Source organism: Sceloporus occidentalis, unplaced genomic scaffold (assembly GCF_023333645.1).
Source record: "Sceloporus occidentalis isolate IW3139 unplaced genomic scaffold, rSceOcc1.0.p SCAF_3, whole genome shotgun sequence".
In the NCBI taxonomy this organism is placed as follows: Eukaryota; Metazoa; Chordata; class Lepidosauria; order Squamata; family Phrynosomatidae; genus Sceloporus; species Sceloporus occidentalis.
The window spans coordinates 245,009,791-245,035,226 of NW_028316983.1; the positions used below are offsets into that span (position 1 = coordinate 245,009,791).

General features: G+C 44.4%; 1 protein-coding gene and 1 long non-coding RNA gene across 9 annotated transcripts in view; one reads left to right on the plus strand and one right to left on the minus strand.

Moving 5' to 3' along the window:
* Positions 1-354: 354 nt before the first annotated feature.
* On the minus strand, positions 355-5,981 carry LOC149317706 (uncharacterized). 3 transcript variants are annotated; one of them, XR_016280660.1, is made up of 4 exons: positions 5,832-5,981; positions 3,046-3,293; positions 1,405-1,495; positions 355-1,186 (listed from the first exon to the last, which is right to left on the minus strand). It is a non-coding gene; the product is annotated as an uncharacterized LOC149317706 (long non-coding RNA). The 3 variants fall into 3 exon arrangements; XR_016280659.1 differs by lacking the exon at positions 5,832-5,981 and adding an exon at positions 5,571-5,760; XR_016280658.1 differs by lacking the exon at positions 5,832-5,981 and adding an exon at positions 4,988-5,760.
* Positions 5,982-6,047: 66 nt separating this feature from the next.
* LOC149317707 (adhesion G protein-coupled receptor B1-like) overlaps positions 6,048-25,436 on the plus strand; it is a 386,998-nt gene continuing 367,609 nt past the window's right edge. For all 6 annotated transcript variants that reach the window (XM_089518056.1, XM_089518058.1, XM_089518057.1 and 3 more), the window contains exon 1: positions 6,048-6,842. The gene's annotated coding sequence lies outside the window, so the exon portion shown is untranslated. The remainder of the gene's footprint in view (positions 6,843-25,436) is intronic.

The following is a 25,436-nucleotide window of genomic DNA, read 5'->3' on the forward strand; positions in this document are numbered from 1 at the left end:
AGACACTAGGTGAGGTCTTATTGTAACTACACTGTTGTTGTTGTGTGCCTTCAAAACAGTTCTGACCTATGGCAACCCTATGGCGAACCTATTCCAGGGATATCATTAGGGGGGTGCAGGGGATTCAGGCTGCACCAGGTGTCACCCTAAGGAGGGTGACACCACCGCTCCCAAAACATCTAACCTTTGGCAGAAATGGGCTGTGGTGTTCACCTGTGTCCCTTTAAAATGCTAGAGATGGTGGGAATGGGGTGAGGCCCAGTGGGAGGAGAAAGGAGAGGCTCCTGGCTATAAAACATATTGTTTTTAATTTTTAATTTTTTATTCTTTAAAAACATCACATCTCACCAAATTTTAACCATGTGAAACTATGTATGTGTAAATACATTTGTGCTTATAACATTGTAAGTTAAAGGTATAATTTTAATTTTGCTAGTTGTTTATGACACAACTATTACCATTACATTCAGTGATATACATGAATTACAATTAATATCAGTACAAAATGCATTACTAAGTGTTCTGTATGGTGTGGTGTTGGAAGAGGTCAAAGGGGGAAATGGAACCACGAAATTACTGCACTGGGTGATGCTAAGCCTAGTAATGCCATTAACCCATCCCAGGGTTTTCTTGGAAATACTTTTCCTTTGCAGGGGTAGGGGTGATTCCCTCTGGGGCTGAGTACTCCTTGCTCAAGGTCACCCAGTGAGTTTCTGGCCAAGTGGCGATTCAAACTCTGCTCTCCAGAGTCATAGTCCAACACTCAAACCGCTACACCTTGCTGGATCTTTGGTAACTATTACACAATCACAATACTATAGTTGCTGCTTCATATCTGTGCACTGGATGCAGTGATCTGAAAAGGTAGCCTTATACCTGGGACATATCTACAATACATAATTATAGTGCTTCGGTATAACTTTAACTCTCATGGCTACATCTGATGGAATCTTGGGGTTTGTAGTTTCATGAACTACGTAGATGTTTTTCCACTTGACATCGTTTATTCTGTAGGTCCTGGGAGTGCTCTAGAAGGTTCCAAAGGGCTCACCAAGTTATTGATCCCAAGACTGGGCCCATGGCATTCAAAGGAGTGTTGAAGTGTCATACTTATGACTGTGGATACACTTGAAGCCAGACTTCAGAAGTGGATAAACAATGAGTTATAATGATGACTACAGAAAACCTGCATAAGAAAGAAATAATACATCCAAGTGGATTTTGAAAGTACAAAGCAGCAGCAACAACATTTCAACGGGAACATGTGCTAACGTTGTACAATAGCTTGGTTCATAGACAGCTTAACCACACAACCCTGTCTTATAAAAAAAAGGGAGGGGGGAATTCAAATTAAATGTTAATTTAGTGTGTATCTAAGACGTGTTGGACAGTGGGACAGACTACCTCAGAGGCTGGTGGACTCTTCTTCACTGGTGGTATTTCAAGCGAGTCTGAATGGCTACTGTCAGGGACAGTGCAGCTGTGGATTCCTGAACTGTAATAAATAAATGAAATAAATATACACTGAAAAAAATTAATGAAAATGATTCATTGGTAAGACCATCCTGATGGTAAGAGATGTTCATGGATGGTAGAAGATTCTCCTTCATTGGAGTTTGTATAAACAGAGGTTAGCTGTCCATCTGTAGGAGGTGCTTTTGCTGTGGATTCTTGAAGTGTTGAACTTTGGGTTGAACTAGATTACCTTTGGGATGATGTCTGAAACTACAATTCCATGGTACAACTCATATATCATGTACAATTCCATCTGCATCTTTGAAATGACAATCATTCCCCCCCAAACTCATGGCTTTGTTTCAGCAGTAGGATCGGTCCAAGCCTTACTCACATACGTGATGGCTTCCTCCTGTCTTGTGGTTTCTCCAAGGAGCTGGCATTGCTCAGCTCATAAGGAAGACTAGTATTTCCCTGTATGGACTCTTAATAATAGCAGAGACCCCAAGGCCCCCATAATAACAATAGTCTCAGCACACATTACATCTAAGACCCTATATAGAGGAAATAGATGGCTTTACCATCATGAAATGCAGAGTAGGTGAGTCACACCACCTCAGTAGTTAATAGTGAAGTCGCACAACTAAATATATATGTGTATCTCAATGTGTAATGGACACCCACTTGCAACACGCATGCACCATTTACAATGCTCAACCATGTATAGCAACCCTGAATGAGACACTCTGGTTCCATTGCCAAGGACAGAATGCAGCCATTCTGCATTGGACAAAAATGTCCTACTGCTTCTGTAGGGGGAACTTACATATGTGTAAGAGACTCTAAGGATTCTGGCTTGGATGTTCTTCTTGATGCCTCTAGTTATGTAAGTTTTAGGGAAAGTGAGGCTTATTTCCCTGAGCATCCATCCCGTTTCCTCAGAAATGATGATAATCCCAAGGTGGAGGTAGAGGCCAGTGGAAAATCCATAAACCATTCTTCAGGAAAGTAGTGGATAGCAACAGATAAGGAGGATGACACTCATATAGCAAGATCGGTGACATATGTTTCTTTCAAGAGACTCACTTGATGGGCTTCATTTGGCTTAACTCCATGGGAACAGGTTTAATTGGTCTGTGTGAGATGTGCATGGACAGCAGATTAGGCACAGACGCACAGACACACACCATTAACACAGCTTCATCATCCCTTACATTTGATAGGAGGATAGCTGAAGGGGAGACTTCATCTTGGAGAAAGCCCATCTCCAAGATGTTCAGCTGGATGAACTGATGATTATTTATTTTAATTTGGAAATATTTTTTATTATCTATTTTAAAATCTGAGTTTGAAAATTGTCTATTCAATCAATGTATAGTCATTTAAAAGACCTAGGGTCTTTCATTATCATCATCGTCATCGTCATCATCATCATCATCATGATGTGTGTGGAGGTTTAGCAATGGGGAACGGAGGCTTCTTTTTTCTTTTTCTTTTCTCTTTCCTCTTTTATGTAATTTAACATTCCCTGTTGCTTTGCATTTTACTTTCATGCAGCTTTTTCAAGCCCCATCATGAACATTCAGTTACCTGTAGGTGATGGGTTTTGTAGTCCAACACATCCAGAGAGCTGCGCAGCTGGGGAAGTCTGTCAGGTCACCAAGACCTAATCTTGGGTTTGGGATTCTTTTAGACTGCCTCTCTTAACCATGGCCCACAGGACATACTGACCTGAATCCTATAGATTAGTCTCAACTGGAGTCAAAATCCCATTGAATCAATGGGTCTTCTTTAATTGGGACTGATGATAGAATTTAGGCCTTGGCCTCTCTCCACCTCTGAAAAACAAAAAGGGAACATTGAGCTCAGACAACTCCATCTCTCTCTCTCTTAGACACAGATACACCATTGTGTATGATGCATCCACATGTTGATATTTTGAACATGGGCAAGCCAAAGGAGAAAGGAGCTGCTTTGATCTCTGGGACTCTGGAAGACAGGCTGACCAGATGGCATAACTGCCAAGGAGCACTGCCAAATGTAGCATCCTAGTAAAATGGAGGGTATGACCTAATAAAAGCTTAAAAAACACGCATAGCCATATCAGTTTGTGCTTCTTAGTCTGGCTCAAAATTATAGGGCATTTTGAGGTGCCTCCTAGGCAGAAGGGGGAAATGGGGAACCTGGAAAAGGAGGACTTCTTGGTCACCCTGCCCTAAGAGGAAGAGGAGGAAGAAGTGGAGGAGGGTGTGAGTGTGTGTATGTGTACACACACACATACATCCCATAGAGGGAACCCTGGGATGCACAAGGGAAGAAAGGGAGCCTTGGGGAAGGCAAGGTCTTCTCCAAGCCCAGGGTCACCAGATGTCCTCACTGCAAAGGAGGATGAAAATATAGGATCATCCAGAAAAAGGTAGGGCATGACCAAAGAAAAGATGGAAACCCTCACAGAAATGTCAATTCAGGCTTCTGAGCCATGCTCCAAATGGAAGAGATTTTGGGATGCCTCCTGAAGAGGAGGTGGAAATGTTGGCCAGGCCTTGGGAAAGGAGGTCATCTGGTCAGCCTAAGCCCAGGGTGAGTCTCAGGAGGGATATGCTGGGGCTTCCCTCCTGCTCCGTAGAGTAGTGGCCTCAATTGGGGTGGGGGGGGGGGGCTGTGGACTGCACCAGGTGACACCTTAAGGGGGGGGTGACACCACTGCTCCTCAAACACCTACATTTGGACAGAAACAGGCTCTGCTTCAATTTAAAATGCTTTAAGAAATTGAAATTTTTGATTTTTTTTTTCTTTTAAAACTTTTGAAAACAACATCACATTCTAAATCAAATCTTCACTGTGTATCTGTCAATGCATTTAGGTTGTGCAGATGATATTGTAATTGGAAGGTATACTGTTAATTTGGCTCGTTTGTCGATGTCACAACTATGAGCACAGCATCGTGTATGGTGTGAAATGGGAGGATGTCAATGGAGGGGGGTGACACCATGGGTGACCACATCGAGTGACACCAACCCTAGGGAGGCCACTGCCCTAGAGGACAATGGGGTGGAAGGGAAGGGGGTGCTGGGGGTGGGGAAGGGGGGTCACGAGATTGAAAGAAAGAACATCCCAAAGGGGCACCCCATCCTTTGGAGAGACCACCTCTCCAAAGGACCCTCCATCCCCTGGACCAGTTTTACGCATCCCTTTCTGGCTGGCTCTCCAAGCGAAAGGGGCCCAGTCTCCCCCTCCAATACACCCCCCTTCCCAGTACACTCCCCAGTGTTCAAAAATCCCAGTTCTCAGTCTCTTTGCCCCCTAAAGCCTTTCTTTCCAAAGGGAGCTGGGGAAGCAGAGATGCTGGAGTAGTCTCCATCCATCCTCTGCTTGGTCCCTGCATCCCTTCCTCCCTCTCCATCCTGGTCCAGCTCTATCTCCATCCTCCCTTCTTTCTCATCACTCTCTGGCTGCAGAGAACCCCCCACTCAATCCCCATCCGCCCCCATCCTTCCATTCCTCCCAACAATCCCCCCAGGATTAGAATTACCTGACTTCACCTGGGATTACTAACAAAGGATTGGGAAACCAGAGCAGGCAGAGCGCTTCTCCATCAGTGGCCTGCGTCCCCACTGCAGAACTAACCCGCTTTGACACTGCTTTGAATTCCAGGGCTCCCTGCTATGTAATTCTGGGAAGTAGGGATGGGATCAGGAGGGTGGGCTCTCCATGTCCTCCTTTTACAGGGCATGCCCTCCACGTGCACCTTCAGTCCGGGAAGAATTGGAAGGGAAAAAAACGTCCTCTGATTTGAGCATGGCTCAGGAGCCTGAATTGATCTTCCCGCTAGGGTTTTAAGAGAGCCCTACATTTCGCCCTGGGTTTACGGTGGCCCCCATGTCCTCCTTTTCCAGGGCATGTCCTCCATTACCTCCTCCCGTCCGGAAAGAAGCTCAGAAGCAATTGACATTTCCGCCAGTCCTACATTCCTCTCCTACCTTCTGTCCTCCTTTGCGGAGGGGGCTACTATTATTCCCAGTGCCCTTAATCCAAGAGCAGGGAGCCGGGGCAGTTCAAGCGGTACCAAACCGGGTTAGATCTGCAGTGCGGATGCAGCAGTTGCATGTACGTACGTAGAGTGTGTATGTATGTCCTTCTCCCCTCCATTCCCTCGCCTTTTTCTCCTTCTTCTCCTTCTCCTCCCTTCTTCTCTCCAGGATTTGAAATAAAGTTCTCTCCTAAATGCCAGAGATCGATGGATCTGGCCAGTTTTTTCTCCCTATTATTATTATTATTATTTGAACCTTTGCTGGATCGCTCCTTTAATTTGGCGGGGTGGGGGTGGGTGGGTGTTAAAAGCAAAAAATAAAAGATGGAGCAAAAGGCCAACCCACCATCTACGCAGATAAGCCAGCAAAGGAGGGGTTTTTCCTCTGGATCGCTCCCAGGTCCCCCAGAGAAGAACAGCCAGAGAGAGCCGTTCGCATATCCTCTCTCTTTCGCTCTCTCCTTTTCTCCACCCCTTCTTTCCTTCCCTCCCTCCTTCTCCCCTCCTTTTCCTCCCTCCGTTCTCTCTCTCTCTCTCTCTCTCTCTCTCTCTCTCTCTCTCTCTCTCATGTGCGGAGCTGGAAAGCTTATAAAAAGCCTGATGTAATCCTTAATGCAGCCTCTGGCTACCCAGAGAGGCTAGTAGTAGTAGGGACAACCGCCAGCAGGGGAAGAAAAGAAGCAGCAGCGAAACCCAAAAAGCCGACAATTAAAATCAAGCGAAAATCAAGCAGAAGGAAAGGAGGAAGAGGAAAAAATTGCGAAGGAAAAGCAAGAGGGTGGTGGAAAGACATTGGATCTGGGCCCCTTTGGGTCTCCTCTGGAGCAAGAGGGGCAAACAAAGGGGGGGAAGAAACTGAAGCCATTCATCTGTCTCTTTTTAGGCGGTGCAAGCTTTCCGACGTCCTGGATCTAAATCCCTGGCTTTCTCTGGAGCTTCCCCTGGTTGGCTAGGAGAGCCCTTTCCCTGGGCTGAGGAGCCCTGACTGCCTTGCACATCCCATCATCCCCACCCACCACCATCCCCATCATCCTCTCCCATCCTCTTCCATTGCCCATCTTCCAACCAGACCAAGGTGCAAGGGTGCCTTCACCCTTGGGTGACAAAGTTTGGAGGGGCTGGCCTGCCTCTTCTCTCTCTGCATCTCTCTCTGTTGTGTGTGCTTATATTTTTGGAAAAAATAGTGGATTGGAAAGAACCAAAAAAGAGAGACCCCCCTGTTTTGATTCCTCCCCCGAAACCCGTTCAGACTTCCCTAGCCAATGGCCATTTTCTTCCTTCTGGATTTGTGGATGGTTTCCATTTGGAATTGGACCCAACTGGGGGAAAGGATATAAGGCACTGGAGGCTCTGAAAGGTAAGAGGGGGGAAAAACCCATTCCTATATATGTATGTCTTTTCAAAGAAAGAAATCTTTCTTGTAACTATATATGTATTTTGGAAAAGAAGCTTGCTTTCTGAGTTGATGCATTTGGTGTGGCTTTGGAGCTGGGGGAAATAATTGTTCTTGCTTGAGGGGCTACAACTTGGAAAGAAGAGAAGGTTGGTCATGATATTGTCCTTTGCTACAAAAATATATGGAAGCGAAGCTAAAGAGGGAAAGGTTGGGCTCTCCTTCTCTCTCGGACGGGAGTTCCTTACCCATCTTTTATCCATCCCCGACTTTTTTAAAAATGCATATATCTTTGACCCCCTTCCATTCCAACTTTGGACAAAGAGGGACAGTTGGATGGCTTTGGGCATCCTTAGAATATATTTGACTTGAATTGTTGGTATTTGATGGAGGGGAGAGTTGGGGGATGTGGAATTAACGGTCCAGTTTCCGAAGGCAGAGATGGAAGACGTTCCCTCCTTACTGCAAAATCTGATTTTTAAGGGGGAACTATAGAACTTAACTGGTGTTAAAGTGGTCCCCCATCAAAAATGTTCCTTGAGACCCCCAGACTGGAAAATAAACCCTACCAATCTCACTTGGTCTTGGGTGGAAAGCCAGAAGCTACCAGTGGGCACCGTTTGGGTTCAAAGCCAAGAGGCCACCAACCTCCCAGCCTCCTTTTAGCTGGGAGTGGACCTACTCGTGAGTAAAGCTAGGAAGGGAGATGATGTTGGGCGGATCTCCTCTCTTTCGGACCCGTTTACCCTCCGGGAGAAGTGAGGCTCCTCTGACATCTCCACTTGTTCAATCCTTTATCAGGAAAGATGAGAACGAGGAGAGAGAAATGGGTTCTTGGATCCTCCTCCCCAGAAAAAAGTGACCCCCTTTCTGGGGGCTTTATCCCACCAACCCCAAATTTGAGGGAGAAACCTCTTGAGAAACTCTGGAAAGTAGACCCTCTGAAAAGCCACCAGAGGTGCCTTCAACCAAGGCACGCGGGGGCTGAAAGCAACGGAGCTTGCTCCTGAGGAGTCCCATTGAGCTCCTGAGATGTGGTGTGGAAACTAGAGCTTCCATGCTCCACAAAGAAAGCCAATTTTCACCCTCCAAGCGCGGGGAAATCATATACACTCACTTGATGCATTGAGCAGATGCCTCCTAGAAGGGAGATCTTGCTGCTTTGGGAATTCTTTTGGCCAGCAAAGAAATGACACCTCCCTTCATGCAGAGGATGAATCTGGAGAAAAAGGTGTACTGATCCTCCTCACTACACTTCCACATGGGTCCAGTTCCCTCATCGCTTTGAGAGGCGAAACCTTGCCCATTCCTCCAACGTCCAACCTCAGTCTCAGCAGGACTTGGTTTTTTGGGGGACAGGTATGGATGGATGAGAAATAGGACTGGAATTGTAGGGATTGATGTGAGCACTTGAGTCTTCTTTACAGCTATTCCTAACATCTAGGACCATCTCCTTCCTCCAAAGCGAGGTGGGTCGGTTGGACTGGTGGTTATTCTTCCCATGTGCATTTCTTTTTGGCTAAAAGGAGAGGGCAACCCCACCTCCCTCCATCCTCCAGAGAGATTTATTGCCCTGTGTCCCTGTCCACCCCTGGATGAACCCCAGGCCAGTGTGCTGAAGGCATTGAAGACGAGGGCCAAACCTTGAATATCAAAGCAAGGTCAAAGAAGGGAAAGCGCGATTCGCGGTGCAAGGAAGAGGGATGCAATTTCTTCTCTTTCTGGGCAAAGGCTGTGCCCAGAACTAGAGCACTAGAAACCCAACTGGCTCCTTGCAAGCTTGGCTCCTGGAGCAAAGAGGGTTTCTTCCACAGCTCCATGGAGACCACCACCACCACCACCAAGGAGTTCTTGCTCCAAGGAGGAAGGGAAAGAAGGAAAGGCATTGCTTTCTCTGGCCAAATCCAGCAGCTTCCCCTTTCTTGGATACATTTTAGAGAGAAGAACCCTTGGGGGATAATTATTTCCAAGCCACTTCCCTCTCTCTCTCTCTCTCTCTCTTTACAAATTGGGAAGGCAGACCTGGTTCTCCCTCGCTTTACCTGTTGATGGGTTGCCTTCAGCCTGCAAAAAGGTGGAGGGAAGAATAAAAGGTGGAGAGAGACAGGAACCAAACCCCAATGTCCAGCTCCTTGCTTTGTGGACCGCTTGCAAACAGAGAGAGGGAAGAAAAGAATGGACTGTTCTTAAGACCAGATCCTTACATCTAGGGTGCACTAGTTATTTTTTAATTTTTGCAATCCTCCCTTGCAGTTCTCATAAACCAAGACTTGAGGTTTAGCATTGGCTTCTTCAGCTCTCAGGGTTCTAGTCCTCATGGAGGAGAATGGTAAGAAAAGGAGGGAGGGAGGGAGGGAGGGAGGGAGGGAGGGAGGGAGGAAGGAAGGAAGGAAGGAAGGAAGGAAGGAAGGAAGAGATCTTCTTCCCCTTTGGGCTTTTTGCATCAGGGAGGAGAGAGCTGTCTGGAAAGAGGCAAGCAAGCAAGACTCTTCAGTGGAGCTGTTCACCACCCAGTTAAACCAGAGCCAAGCAGTGGCTTAACTGGTGGCAACCAGCCAGGAACCCTTTGCTTCGGCTTAACAGCTTTGTGGATCCTGCCACTGAACCCTCCTTAACAGTTCCCCCCAATTAAAAAAAAAAGAATTCTTAACAGGAAGGGGACTGGACTTGGCTTCCCCAGATTGGAAGCCAAGCAATTTAGTGGCAGAGAATGGCACCATTTTCTTTCTATGGGGACAGAGAGCAGCTAGGCTTGTGAAGCCTAGCATAGAAGTGGTGTGGATCCATGTCCACCAGTATCGGGGTCTCTTCCTATTTGGCTCCCTCACCCCCAAGCACATCTTCTTCATTTCTCTCCTTGCACTGCTTGATCTGCAGTTGAAAAGGGAAGGACTTTGTGTAGTGTGTTGGCCATAGGATCCAATAAAGGGAAGACCTTTGTTCCCTTACACTGAAGGTTACTTTTGGACACCCCATCCCCAATGAAAAGCCCTTCCCAGCTCTGATGGACTCACCTGAGAATATAGATCTTGGAATAATCCACTTGGTATCGATGGAGAGCTGACCAACAAATGGTCCAGCTTCCGCTCAGTGGTTCGTGGACCATTGGAAACTGAGAGGGGAAGAAAGGCATGGGATAGTCTTAAAATCTATCAAGCCATTATTATTATTATTATTATTATTATTATTATTATTAACCTTTATTTGTAAATAGAGAAACTTTAAATGGTTCTTCTGAAGGCCATGCTTCTAGTCCACATGAGGGAGAGGATGGAAGGCGCATGGGAAAGGCAGGGGTGTGATTTTTTTTTTGGGGAGGTGATTTGCTTGTCATGCCCTGCATAGACCCCCCCTCCCCTTCTACTAAGAGAATGCAGACAATACTTTCCTATCTTGGATTTCTTATGCATTGGGGGGGGGGGGGGTTCCATTATCTTGTAGCCCCTCCCCCGCCCCCAACCATGATCCATAACCATGGATCCAGATTGTGTTTTAAAGGCAGCTTCTGCTCCTAACAAATCAATCAAACCACTACCGTACATTGGCTCTTATGGTTGGCCTCATTCTTCTGTGAAAAGCAGCCTCAGAATAGGAACTTTGCAAAAAGAGTTGTGTGTGTGTGTGTGTGTGTGTGTGTGCGAGAGAGAGAGAGAGAGAGAGAGAGGGGGGGGGGAGATATTTATCCCTTTCTTTGTTTAATGCCAAGGCTGTTTAATGTCAGGGTGTTTGAGCAATCCCAAACGCAAGAATGCAAGAAAATCTAATTCTGGCACTTGTCTAAAATGAAGGGAGCACTTGGAATAGATTTGAAGCTGGGAAAAGCAACTGGATTAACAGCATGAGAAATGATCTTCCCCTCCCCTCCATTCCTATAAGCCTGGGTTAAATAACTCCAAAGTGCAACAGGGGGTCCTTTGCAAACAGTAGTAAAATGCAGGATGCCTGACTGGGTATTTTGGGGCTTCTTTGCACACACTTCTGTAGGAGACAGCTGCAAAGTCCATGGGAGCTAGCTTTTGCCAGTCCTCACAAAATGGTGCTCCCCCCCCCCCCCCGGATCTGGATATGTGACTTTGGAAAGACTGTAATCCAGGCGAATGGGTGATGTAGTGCTCATATAAAGACTTGGAAGAGCAAACCAGGTTGCAAACCTTCAACAACATGAAGAAGGAGCTGTTGCTGTTGAGCATAATTGGGTTGTAGTGATGAGTGAACCTGCATGGGAATGAACTGTTAGCTCCGTTTTTAGAGGGGATGTGGAGGGTTGGGGGATTATGGGGACCATTATAGGCTTCTAGTGGCCACAGGTGGCCCACGGACCACCAATTCCTCTCAGAGCTAACAAGGCATGGCTCATCTCCTTGCCTTCATTGTAAACCAAGCAATCCAGATCAATGTGCAGATTTCAATGCTTCTTTCCCTCCCCCATCAGTAAGGATTCTTCAACCCAAGCATGGACTCCCAAAACAGTGCTACCAAACCAGACAAATGGCAACTTGTTCCCCTTGTATTCCCAAAGGTGTTGATACGATTCAGCCCCATTTCTTTGAATCAACTCGCTGAAGTGTTGCTTATACCCGAGATCCTTTGTGGAGCATGCAGATTTATTTATGGTACCCACGGATGTGAGCATGAATCGGAGGAATAAAACGTGGACCTAAGTTGTCAGTGTCTTATAAACAGGTGTCAAAGGAGAAATGTTCCAAATGATTCTCATCCCAGTCCAGAGTCCCTTCCTGACTTGCTTTAAATTGGGCTGAGAGTCTTCCTACCAAGCACAGGGTCTCTCCAGTTCAAAATGAGGTGTTTGGGATGGCTAGCAGCAGGGAGATAGGGAAGAGACGCAATGAATAATGCACCAGCAGGAGTTTCCATCTTGACAAGGAAAAAAAACACCCTCCATTTTCAATAAATCAAGATTTTCATCAGGAACTCTTCTAGGGGAAATGGCATCCTTCAACACTCCCAACAGTATCTCTCTGTAGGCCGACTCATCCATCAATACATGCAACTGCTTCTTAGCTATTCTCAGTATAGTTTTATCTCCTCATCTTCATCTAACCGGGACACTTTACCCTAAATACGAGTACTCAAAAGCCTGCTTTCCAGAGTTTCATGTGACATGTACCTTCCTTCTTTAAGTATGTTTAGGACTGTGGTCTGGTTTATTCACTCACCTCTTAATGTTACTGATTAAGTGAGATTTTATACAAGATCTCTCAATCTACTCCTCTCTCCTGCAACATATATATAAACCTTTGCTATAAAAATAGTTTAACTTGTTACTTGCAGAGTAACATTCTTTCCCATTAAGTCACCCATCGTCTTATGGCAACCTCATGAAGTTCATTAGGGTTTCTTTAGGCCAAGAATATGGGGGGATTGCCTTCATTTGAAATATACAGCACCTAGTGTCCCCCTTCCAAGTACTAACTGGGCCTGGCCCTCCATAGCTTCCAAAATCAGACAGGATCTGATGCCTCTTTCTGAGCTGCCTTTGAAACACATTGTGGTTTCCTTTTCAAAAAATAATCAAGTAGTTATAAAAGAGACAGTGTGGCATAGTGGCTTAAATGTTGGGCAATGGCTCCGGAGACCAAGGTTCAATTCCCATCTCAGCCATGAAATCCACTGGGCGTCCTTCGGAAAGTCACACACTCTCAGCCTCAGAGGATGACCATGGTAAAACTCTTCTGAATAAATCTTGCCAAGAAAACCCCATGATAGGTTTGCCTTAGGGCCATAATAAGTCAGAAACAACTTTAAGGCCCACAACAACGACAGCAAAAGAAACCCCTTCCCAGTAATGGTCAGGCTTGCCTCTATTTCACTTCAAGCAGAAATGTGCTGGGTTCTAACAAATTTTCCATTCCGTTCCCTCCTCCTTCCCTATTATTTAAAGCGTCACAGAATCCTAGAGTTGGAAGAGACCTCCCAAGGGTCATCCAGTCCAACCACTTTCTGCCATGCATGAACAATCCATGAAAGCACTCCCGACCATCCAGCCCCTGTTTAAAAACCTCCAGAGAAGGAGACTCCACCACATTCCTTGTGTGTGTATATGAGAGAGAGAGATGTGATGGCTGGTGGGAATGCCTGACTAGCTATGTTCAGTCATTATTTTAAAAAATCTTCCCTCTCACAGAGAGATGGCGCTCGCTCTCCAGCTATAACTTCTTCTGGCCCACTCTGGGAATGGATTTTTTACAGCAGATTATGCCGGGAGTGGTTTCGTTCCTTGTTGTGCAGTTAAAAAACGAGCCTTGAAATGCAGAAGGAGAGGCAAACCTCAGGATAGAGAGAAATGACTGAAATCCAATGATGAAACCTTCCAGTCGCCCCAAGAAATCATCTCTCCATTTATGTTTTTCTCTCCGAAGATCTGCCATGTGCCAGGATTCTGGTTCAAGGGATGCTTTTCTAGCTCTCTTGCTCCACTGAAATCACAGCTTCAAGACTGGAGAAATAGAGGGGTTTATTTTATTTAGACCCATCTATGCTCTGAAATCTGATTAAGCCATCAGGATGGACTTGATTTCAAGATATTGCTCAGCCTACCTTATTTTATCTTTGGGAAGGGAAGCTGAAAGTGCCGAAGTTCAGCTTTGCTTGGAAAGGCAAGCATATACAATGTAAGGCTGTGAAAGCAAGTTTCAGAGACTTGGGCATTGTGTCTCCATCACAGGCGGGGGAATGTGGCCCTGAGACCATATGTGGTCCCCTGGAATTGGATTTGTGGTCCTCAACCAGGCTTCCAGGACCTCCCAAGGTGCATCTGCACTATGCAAGTGCAGCAGTTTGATACCATTTGAACTATTATGGTTCCTCTTTGTAGAATCCTGGGATTTGCCATCAAATGGGGAAACAGTACTTGGAATTCTCTCCTTGAAAACTCCAGTGTCCCTGTAGTGAATTATAGGAGAGTGTGTCCTAAGAACCTCTCTAATTTAAAAGTCCCAGGAATCCATAAGGTGGAACCATAAGAAAGGGGTATCAAACTGCTATAACTGTAGTGCAGATGCACTCCTGGAAGGCCACTCACCATTGAAATAGGTTAAAAGACCGCTCTTAAAGCCAGAAGGGTGTGGTGGTTTGAGAGTTGGACTAGGACTCTGGAGACCAGGGTGTGAATCCTTGTTCAGCCATGAAAACCCACTGGGTGACTCTGAGCCAGTCAGGCTCTCTCAGCCTCAAAGGATGGCAATGGCAAAACCTGTATGAAGAAACTTGCCAAGAAAATCCCAATGATAGGTTCGCCATAAGTCGGGAACAACTTGAAGGCACACAACAACAAACAAGACACTTCTTGCACTTTTTATTAAAATAAAACCCCATGATTTTTGATCCCCTTCCTTGGTTGTTTTTTTACTCTCTATACAGCCTCCCCAGCAAGAAATTTGCCCCAAAGCCTGCTTCTGTTGCTCAGTCCTGCTCTACTCTTACCATCAACCTCTCTCTCAGGAGTTTCAGACAAGGATCTTCTTTCTGGAATGCCAGGGACTGAATTTGGGGTCATCTATGGAAAATGCCTGTGAGATGCAGTCCTTGCCTGTGAGCTTCCAAATGTGAGGACCAGTTGTGATAACTCAGTGGCATGTACACACTCTGAAAGGGCACTTTCACAAATTCCTAGTGTGTTAGTGGACGCTCTTTCTTCAACAGCCCTTAAACAGAGGTTGGATGGCCATCTTTCCGGAGTGCTGTAGTTGTGTATTCCTACATGGCTGGGGGTTAGACTAGATGCTCCTTGGAGTCCCTTCCAACTCTAAGATTCTGTGATTCTGTGGGCTATGAAAACTGTTGCCACAGCTGAGCCCAGATAGCCCTTCAAACAATTTAAACTGTGCTCTCTGTTGATTTGGATGTGGAATTGACCTTATGAAACAATTGCAATGTTCATGTCTGCATTAAGTCTCCTCTTCCATTTCAATCCCTTCCATGATGCTGTTTAATCAGCCATTTCTCTCTTCCTTGGGCATTGCCTAATGCTGGAACCACTGACAGTTTAGAAAAGATTCAAAAATCCAATTCCTCCTTTCCACCCATTCCCATCTACAATGATAGATAGATAGATAGATAGATAGATAGATAGATAGATAGATAGATAGAGAGAGAGAGAGAGATATTGATATTTTAATAGTGCCTTAGATGGGAACAATTCAGACAAAAAGATCTAGGGCTTGTTTGTGCCTCCCACCTTTAAAAATTGCCTCAAAACAACTTCACATTTTTATTTCTTGTTTTCCAGAAACAAATAATGACATTCGGAAATATGGTAGCCCTTTTAAAGGAGATTAGCCCTGAAAAATTGGAGAGAGATAGTTCCAGGAGCTGAATTGATTTCCCAGCTTCTAATATATACAACAAAAGGCCTTGCCAGTGTGTGATGCATATTTGGTATTTGTGATGAGGCTCCTGGTGGGTAGTTGGAGGTGTTAAGCAGTGATTTTGGATATGGGAATAAAGTAAACTATGGGAAGGTAGACAGCAAGCATTCATAGTGATGGTATCTGTATGTATAGAATAAGTGAAGAGATTTCCAGCTTGGCCACATAAACCCCCTGGGTGATCTTAGGCAAGTCACACTCTCTCAGCCTCAGGGGAAGGCAAGAGCAAACCTCCTCTGAACAAATCTTGCTAAGAAAACCTCATGGGGTCACCATAAGTTGGAAATGACTTGAAGGCACACAACAACAACAACAAGAGGGGGAAGAGAGGAGTGGATTCTGCCTCGCAGGCCACTTGTCCTACTTGCGGTTGCCACATCAAATGATATTTGTTGGATTATCATCTCTGAAACCAGCTTCTGACTCCATTACATCCTCTGGAACTAATCTTTGGGTTCAGTTCTAGACTGTAGAAATAATGACATTTGACATCACTTGGCCACTTGGCTCTATTCCACAGGATCCTGGGAGTTTTCACTTTGTGAGGCACCAATACACTTGGGCAGAGAAGGCTCAAGACCTTGTAAACCTACAGATCCCAGGATTCCATAGGTTGGAGCAACCACACTGAAAATAGTGTCAAACTGCATTGTTTCTATAGTGCAGATGCACTCCCATAATTCTTATTAGCTGCCCAAATACCACATAACACCCATACACCCTTAGAGTATTCACAAAGCCACCTTTCCTACTCATGGGTGCTGCATGGGATGATGCTCATGGGGTTATCTCCTCCGAAACCAGTCTCTTTACCTCTTTTGATACCAGCTTCCAACTTCTGTTAGGTGTCCAAAAGCAGCACAAATGCAACACTGCAGGCTACATGACTTTGCAGCAGCCATTCTGTAAAAGCTAGCCATGTTGGAGCCGACCTGCGATGAGAGAGGAGCGCAATTTGTTGTTGGTGGATCTATTCTGATGACAAATTAATTACCCTGTAGAAAATGCGCTTCAGGAGATGGATGAGGGAATGTGTGGATTGGGAGGCACAAAGGAGTGTTTACTGAACAGCAAAATGTTCTCCTCCCACTTGCTTTGTTTCTGGAGATGTGGGAGGAATAGAAAGAAATGTTTTTCATCATGTTTTGGCTTTCTCTCTGCCCTTTTCATTCCTCCCCCCCCCCCCGTCTTTATGGTTTCAGGTAGAAATTAATGCATGGTTATTATTATTCCTACCTAATATCTGGAAATTCCAGACAGGTGTACTATATTCCCCTTTCCAGAAATCTAAAACCTTTTGACCCCGAGGTCTCAGCCCTCATTATAAAGAAACCCTTTTAACCTATTAAGTGATGGGATGAGTCCCAAACCAAAGCTCAAGTCTGTTCATATACAAATTGTTCCTAAAGATATATTTGAGAGGGGAAAAATTATCCAGTCAAAACCTTTGCAGGTTGTCTGAATTTTGAACCTACATCCTATTGCTACACACTACCCAACATTTCATAGATGTAAACTATGACGCATGAGGCCATATAATGTAGTCAAGGTGGGAAGTGTTATTGAGGGAGAACACACAGGCTAAGAAAGGCTGCAGTAGTTTGCTTTTGCCTGAGCCTACTGGGAAGAATATGATTTCTCCTCACCTGCCTCCCCCCTGGCAAAGTTAATTGAAAAAGGCAATAAAGTCCCGTATATAGTGTGGTCGTCTAAAAACTTTGTTCCTTCTAATATTCAGAAAGTCCAATTTGATTGAGAGTGCAGACTACAACTCCAGAAATCTCTGGTAATAGCCCCTGAAGAAGGCCAATTGGTACAAGTCCAAAACATGCTGAAGAACAAAGGGGAAAAGTGGGAGATAGAAAGAAAAACTGGGACATTTTAATAGCATATGAAAAAGTGTGATGACAGAGGATTAACTGGGACTGCTACTGGCAAATTGGGACAGTTGGAGGGTATGCCATTGGTCCCAAATGAGGTAGAGCCATTGAATCAGATGTATTTACTTATACATTGTATTTACTTATACATTGACCCACCATTCACAGTCCAGGGCCTGGAGGATCATTTTCACCTTTTTGAACAACCCTAGAGGCCACACTGTACTGTGATGGCTGCCATTTTAGGTGACCAGATATGATGTTTTGTTGCATCCAGTTGCTTCTGGGAGGAAATGTCAGGCTCCTTTTTGTCGTTTCTGTGTGTTCTTTCCACAAGTAGCATTTTCAGCCATATTCTTGAGCTAGGATTTCCCCTCCCCCCAGCCTACAACCTTCCACTTTTGGCTAAAGAAAGTGATGGAGTAGTAGATTGGGGGGATTTGGTGGGAAGGCCTCATGGGAACCCCTCTGGCCAATATGGGCTGCATCATGATTCTCAATCCTAATTTAGTGGAATTGATTGACAATATTGCCCTGTCTTTCCCCCAACATGGGACACAAGGGGGGCTCACACCACAGATTAAAAAAAGCATAGTTTTAAAATCTTGCAATGATTAGAATAAAACATATTTAATAATAAAATAATTTAAAGCCATTTAAAGCATTTAAAAGACAACCATGGGGAAGAAGTATAGTGTGCGCACACACATACCACATTAACAGCTACTTTTGCAAGGAGTCTGTGGGTTCCCACAGTGAGACCTGAATAAAGTGGACAATTTAGGGTGCTTCTACACCGGCCACTTAGTCCAGGATCAGTCCAAAGTGTTATGCCCTGGAATGGCCCTGGACTGACCATGTTGGAGACTATATGCACTGGGCCAGATCCAATGTGACACCACACCATTGTGCACATGGCTCAGCTGGCCTGTCCCCTGTATTCGGAGCTACCATCACCACATCCTTCCAGGCAGGAGTGCCATGTAAAGCCTGCCAGGCATGCCACCACTTCTGCTGAGGTCAGAAATGAGCACTTGGCCATGTGATAAACAAAGAGTTCAGGGAGCTGGTGCTGACCTCAGAAGAAGCAATGGTGAACTGGGCTTTCCATGGAGCTCCTGCCCATAAGGAAGTGGTGGCAGTTCCAAAAATAGGGCCTTCCTTTCCCTTGCAAAGCTCAGTGGGGAGAAGGGGGATGGCATGGCCTTTGGCATGTTGACAACTGGATCAGGCTGAATACAATCTGTTCCTACATGCCAACCCCCCCCCCCAAAAAAAAAAAAAAAACCCAAGATCCACATCAGATTTTAACCCAGTTTTGCTTAGTGTGGAACAAAGTTGGGTTTGGGGTAAAGTACCATGACTCCTCCCCAGAAGTATCTGTATGTCATCAGGACTGCCAGCCAGTGGCGTCCATAGCATTGGTGTCACCCAGTGTGGTCACTCATGGTGTCACCCCCCCCCCCATTGACCTCCTCCCATTTCACACCCTACAGAATCCTTAGTAATGCTTGTTTGCACTAATTTTACTCACCAATTGTAATTCCCATATAGTACCACTGAATGTCATGCTAATAGTTGTGACATCAACAACTGGCATAGTTAAAATTATACCTTCAAATTACAATATCATGCTGCACAACCTAAATGTATTTGCATATACACAGTGAAGATTTGGTTAAAATGTGATGGTTTAAAAAAAATAATTTAAAAAATCTGTCAAAAGTTAGGTGCTTGAGTAGCAGTGGTGTCAATCCCCCCTTTTAGGGTGTCACTTGGTACAGTCCGCACCCCCTGCACCCCTTAGTGGCACCACTGCTACCAGCACCAGCTTTGGGGTGAATACAGCATTTTTTACTCATGTAGATAAGCTCCTGAAAAGGAAAGGAAAAGGAAAGAAAACAGCTTTTGCTCCTTTGTCTTTGAGAACATCTTGATTTTCAGGCATTAGCAAGTAGCATTGGCTTTATCTCCATGCTGGGAATAGCTTTATGGATTGATTCTTGCAGATGAAGCAGCTGTATAGATCAAACTGCTGTAGCATAGCAGCTAGAAGACCAAGCAGCGTATCAGGACATTCTTGCCTGTGTCACGAACTCACTAGATGGACTTAAGGAGCATCTGCACTGCAGAATTAATGCCGTTTGACATCACTTTGACTGTAAAACTTTAGTTTCACAAAGTCCTCAACCTTCTGTGACAAAGGGTACTGGTGCCTCCCAAAATTACAAATCTGCAGGATTCTGTAGGATGGAACCATGGCAATTAAAGTGATGTTAAACTAACTAACTATCTAACTAACTAACTAACAGCTTCATTTATATACCACTTCATACTGACATAGCAGTGTCTAAGCAGTTTACAACTGTAAGCTAAACTTTATTATCTTTAGGAGAGTCCCTGATCGATGAGAAAAGACACACATTAGGTTTTTACACAGAAAATGGTACTTTCTGCTCAGAAACAAAAATATATTGTTGGGTCAGAAGGGGAGCTTACTCTACAAAATACATTAATTTATTGCAGGAAAGACCTACATTTCTGTACAGAAAATGCTGTTTAATGATCAAAATGCTTACTTATGCATATTTTTCCCAGAATAAATTCCATACATGTGAATAGTCCTTGAAAACCTGGACATTTTTGAGACCTTTCTTGACATGAGGAGAAAATATAGTTAAATTATCTGTTGACCATGAGAATGAAATTTATGCAGATATGTATCCCTAATATCTATTTTAGGGAGGTCTTGGACGAAAATAAGCATGTCCTCCTACTAGTCAAGAGAGACATGACTGCTGCAAAAATGCCTTGGAGGGCTAAAATAGTGGTGGGCATGCTTTCCAGAAGAAAGCCAGGATGGTGTAGTGGTTTGAGCATTGGACTATGGCTCTGGAGATCAAGATTCAAATCCTGACTTTGCCATGGATGACCTTGGATGATCATCTACTGGATCATCTGTTGGATGATATTTGGCAAGTCTCACTTTCTCAGCCTCAGAGGAAGGCAAAGACAAGCTCCCTCTGGACAAATCTTGCCAAGGAAACCCCATGATAGGTTCACCTTGGGGTTGCCATAAGGCAGGAACAACCCAAAGACACATAACAACAACAGAGGGCTGTGTCCACCAATTTGCAACACTTCTGTAGCACCAGAGGGCCACAGCCACTATTTCATGGCTGCTGACTAGAATAGATGTTGCTTAATTCCTAGTTATCTTTTGGGCTATCAGGGCAGTTTTTGTTGTATGAAGGTGGAGAAACTCCCTAAAAATCATATTATATTATTTTTAATGTGGGAGTTGGCTGGAAAATGGGGATTTTTGTGATTTGGGAGATCTGTGTGGATCTCAAGAACTCCCCTGGATCTTCCAAGGGCCGGATGTGACCCACAGGCCATAAAACCCCCACCCCTGTCTTAAAATGTAGGGAAACACCACCACCACCAAAAGGAGGAGAGATTTCCAGTAGCTTTTGCTAACAGCAAAGTGGGTTATTCTTCACTTGCATGTCCAAGGCCTGAAAATTGCTTGCAGTCAGCCTCGAAATGAGGATTGTGGCATTATTTTGATTATATTGAGATAATCTTTCCTAATTCTTAAAGAATCTGCTTCCATGGGGAGTGGGGGGTAGGACAAAAATAATCCTAGTTTAACTCACAGGTCCGCCTGATTGGGCACTTCATCTCACAAAGACACACATCAGTGCGTCCTTTATGAAAATTTAAATTGGCTACCTCGGTTGGGGAAAATGAAAGATCCTTTTCTTCTTCCTTGAGTGTATGTTTTCCCTTTTTCTTTTCCTCCCTCTGCATGTTATCAGAATTATACCAGAGGGAGGCTTTCTTTTCTCCCATCCCTCCCTGCTGCTTCCTTTTGAAATCCCCCCTCCCATGTCCTTCAGCTTTGATCAGAAAATGACCGGATGACCAAAAATAAGTTGTACTCCATGGGGGCAGCACAGCAAGGGAGAGGAAAACGGGGCTTTGTGGGTTGTTGCATCCAAGAGCAGCTCAAAAGCAAATGCTTCCGCTCTTTGAAGCTTAGCCAATGTATGCCCTACCCTTGCCAGAAGTAATTTGGACCTGCCATTTGTATGTGGGCAGAGGACAGAGTGGACATACATGTATAGCCAAGCCTTAGGAGATGAGACAGAGGACATGGTGGTGACTATGGCTCATAGGTGGAGTTGTAGTAACTTGTTTCCAAACATCTTCAGTTGGCATTTGGCAGGGGATATGGCAGGGGATCAGCTGCAGTGTTAATACTCCATAGGGGCAACACAGCAAAAGAGGGATAAGCAGGGCCTTAGTGGGATGTTAAATCCAACAGTGCTCAAAAGCAAATGAGTCCTTCCTTGGAAGCTTATCCAGTTGGTATGCAACTTGTGCCAGAAATAACCTGCATCTGCCATACAGGAGATTATTGAGGGAAACTCGACTGCATAATCCATCAGTGCCAGGATACACACGGATTGTAACTGCCACTGACTGATCTTATTACACTGCCCAGTAACCAGGCAGTAGGCAGATCATATCCAATCTGGGCTCCACCTGCAGCTTTACATGAATAGGATTTTATTTTTTTTAAAAAAGAAATGTTAGGGGTTTGGGGACTTTGGGGAACTGGTGTGGGGATTTCAGGCACTGCAATTCTGGGTCTGTATGTAGCTCACATGCCATACTTTTCCCACCTGTAAAATCAAGATACATCTGGCTCCATATCAGTTAAAAGAAAACTGCATAAGACAAGTGCAGAACCCGTAGGAGGGAGATGGCTCTTCTAAACGGCAGCCACAATTTTTGATGTTCCAAACTGTGGAATGTTAGAAATGTTGGATACTGAAAATATTTCAGGCTGTATGACTGGCATCCCACATTTTCCATTGTGCCTGTTGTGAAAGCTGACGGTGTAACCGCCTGCCCACATCACAAAGAGTGTGGGTGCAAAATGATGCAAGTTCTCTTCTTTTCAAGCATAATATCTAAGAGGACGTAGGGCACAGAAGAGCCTCCTACGAACAAGCTTTGCTGCCTCTTGGAGCGATACATCAGTTAAAAATAGTATGTTCTTCAAAGGCATCATTTTATACAATTATGAAACTAAAATAAATTGCTGGCCAGTACATATTGGCTAGAACTGCTAGCAGTAGATGCTCAAGCAAGCCAGCCCCAAGGTGACTGGAGGAAGCTCCAAATCTGAGGAACAACTATCAAAAACACCTCCACACATTGTTCCACATGGCATGACCTATTATTTAAATTTCATATGCAAGTCATATCTTAAAATGAAGAGTGGAGTACCTTTGGCCCTTCAGGACTAAACGTTCCTCTGCCTCACTTTATCTATGATCAGATCAGAATGCTGGTGTTCAGTAAAGATGATTACGCCAATACATCTTGAAGGATTTTGGACTCTTTAGTCAGACTTTCTACTTGATGTTGAACTTCAGACATTAGCATTAGTTCTTTTCTGGAAGAATAGGTTAAGAGGTGACATGATAGCCATGTTTAAATATTTGAATATTTGAGGATGAGCAAGCTTGTTTTCTGGAAATAGAGCAATAGAGGCAAACTACAAGAAAAGAGATTCCACCTAAACATTAGGAAGAACTTCCTGACTGTAAGAGCTGTTTGACAGTGGTCTTCCTTGGAGTGTGTGGGGTCTTCTTCTTTGGAGGTTTTAAAAGAGGGTCTGGATGGCCATCTGTCAGAAGTAGTTTGATGGTGCATTCTTCCATAGCAGGAGGTTGGACTGGATAGTCCATTTGGTCTCTTCAACTATATGATTCTGTGGATAAGCACTGTGTGTTCTTAACTCTACTTTCAAGATCTCAGTTTTCAAACCCACCCCAGGCTGTTGTTGTTTCCATTGACCCCTCCAAGCTTTGTCTGGGCAAAAAAGTCAGAGAGGTATATTGCTTCTCCTGAATGCTTCCAGGGCTGATAATTCATTTTCCAAATGAGTTGTGGACCCGCAATGCCACCCCACCCTACCCTACCCTACCCTACCTTGTTTAACCTTTTAAAAATTCTTTTTTTCAATCCAGTGATGAAGTTCTAACCACATTTTATTCCATTTGAGCATGCTTTCTGTAATGCCTCCAGAATGTCCAAGGGACAGAAGCTTCACCCCTGGACCAGCCTCAATGGTTGACCCTTGGTTTAGAGATATGAGAAGGAGATGATCAAAAGTAGAAAAATTTCATGGGAGTGAAAGAGGATCTATAACAGAGAGCCAAGCAGCTGTTCAGGGCAGTCTCTGGTTGAATACCTAATGCAGTCTTTCTCAAGGCTTTTCCGAATAGCTGGGGGCAAAACCATTATCTACTGGATTAAAATCTCTGCAATATTAGGGCATTAATTTTGACACTACATAAAGGCTGAAATGCTGGGATACTAATGCCAGCCTTCTGCAAATGTCTTTGCCTTCTCCAAGTGTCCTCCAAATGCATTGGCTTGTAACTACCATTATCCCATTGGTCATGTTGATTGGGAGGATAGGAATTTTACTCTATTGATCACAGAAGGTACTGCCTTGAGACAGGGTCCATTTGGTAGCATCTAGTCTGGTCAAAGCTGGACAGTTTGTGCATTCCAAGGAGGGTCTAACATTTAAAATTGGGCACATGCTTGAGAGTGATGCTACAGAGTACCAGGGTCTTGTGGAAATTTTTAGCCACCTACTACTGCAGCGCCAGTATTTATTAGTCCTTCTTGGATAGCCTATGTCCAAGACTTCATGAATTATCTTGAACTTGGTAAATTACTAGGGCTGCTGCCACACTGCAGAATTATTACAGCTTGCCACTGCTTTAACTGTCATGGTTCTATCCTATGGGATCCTGGGATCTGTAGTTTGTTGTGGCACCAGAGCTGTTTGACAAAGAAGGCTAAATATCTCCAAAAAACTACAGATCCCAATGATCCCAAGCATCGAGCCATGGCTGTTAAAGTAGTATCAAACTGCATTATTTATGCAGTGTAGAGGCAGCCCTTGTATTCAAATGTCTCAAAATATTGTGGAAGAATTATTTTGCACATCAAAAAACATGGCCCAGAAGTGCTCTGGAGGGATCATTCTGTGAAGAAAAATGTGTGTCAAACAATCTGTTTCCTGCAGAGAAAATGGGTTCCTTACACAGAAAGTCATAACAGGAAGTTGTTTTCTACACCTTAAACCAGTTTTGTGTGTGTGAGCATGCACTCACCAAAATATATCTTTCTGCACAGAATCATTCTTCTGCAACAACATTTAGACAGGAAAATACTGCAGAGGAATACTTGTTTTTTCCTGGAGTATAGAGAAAATGGCTATGATTATTCGGCTTCACATGTGAAGAAATAATCAAGGATTTATATCCCTATTTTAGTGTGCATTGGCTCATAGAATGGTGGCATTTTTTTCCTTCAGCGTTTTGGTGCACTGTAAGCTTTCCTAGCTGCAACAGTCATAATTAGAGAAATAAACCTGCACATTGTCAGCTAGGCCATGAGACCCTTGTCTGTTGCCTGGCAGAACATCTGATGTGTTTATCAAAATGCTTCCAGCATCTGCTTTTAGACAGGTAAACAGCCGAATCTCTCCAGGGCAGGGATTGACTTCAGGTTGACTTCAGCTAAAATGCAGACCTCTCCCTGGAACTGATGATGATAATAATAATAATAATAATTATTATTATTATTATTATTATTATTATTTATTTATTTCTATACCGCCCGGTGGCAAAGCCAATCTGGGCAGTGAACAACATAAAAATTTACAGAATAAAATATACATAAATATTTATACTCCCTTCCCCCCCTTAAAAAATTATTAAACACTTAAATGTATTAAAATGGGACTATAACAATATATAATTATACTATCCTAAACTAAACCCCAAAACCCCCAGCAATCCTCACCATCAGGGGATGGGGCCACGAGAGGAATAAGGGAAATCGGGGAGCCCAGGAGCCTGGGCTGGGAAAAAAATTTAATCTGGAAAGGCCTGCTGGAAGAGATCCGTCTTGACAGCTTTTTTAAAGCTGTCTAAAGATGTTAACTGACGGATCTCATCCGGCAGGTCGTTCCAGAGCTTAGGGGCGACAACAGAGAATGCCCTCTGAGAGGTAGCCGCAAGTCTAGATTTTGAAGGCTGCAGCAAATTCCTCCCAGAGGAGCGGAGAGCGCGGGGAGGATTGTACGGGAGGAGGCGGTCTCTAAGATAGCTTGGACCCAAGCCATTTAGGGCTTTAAAGGTGATAACCAACACCTTGTACTGGGCCCGGAAGCTGATAGGCAGCCAGTGGAG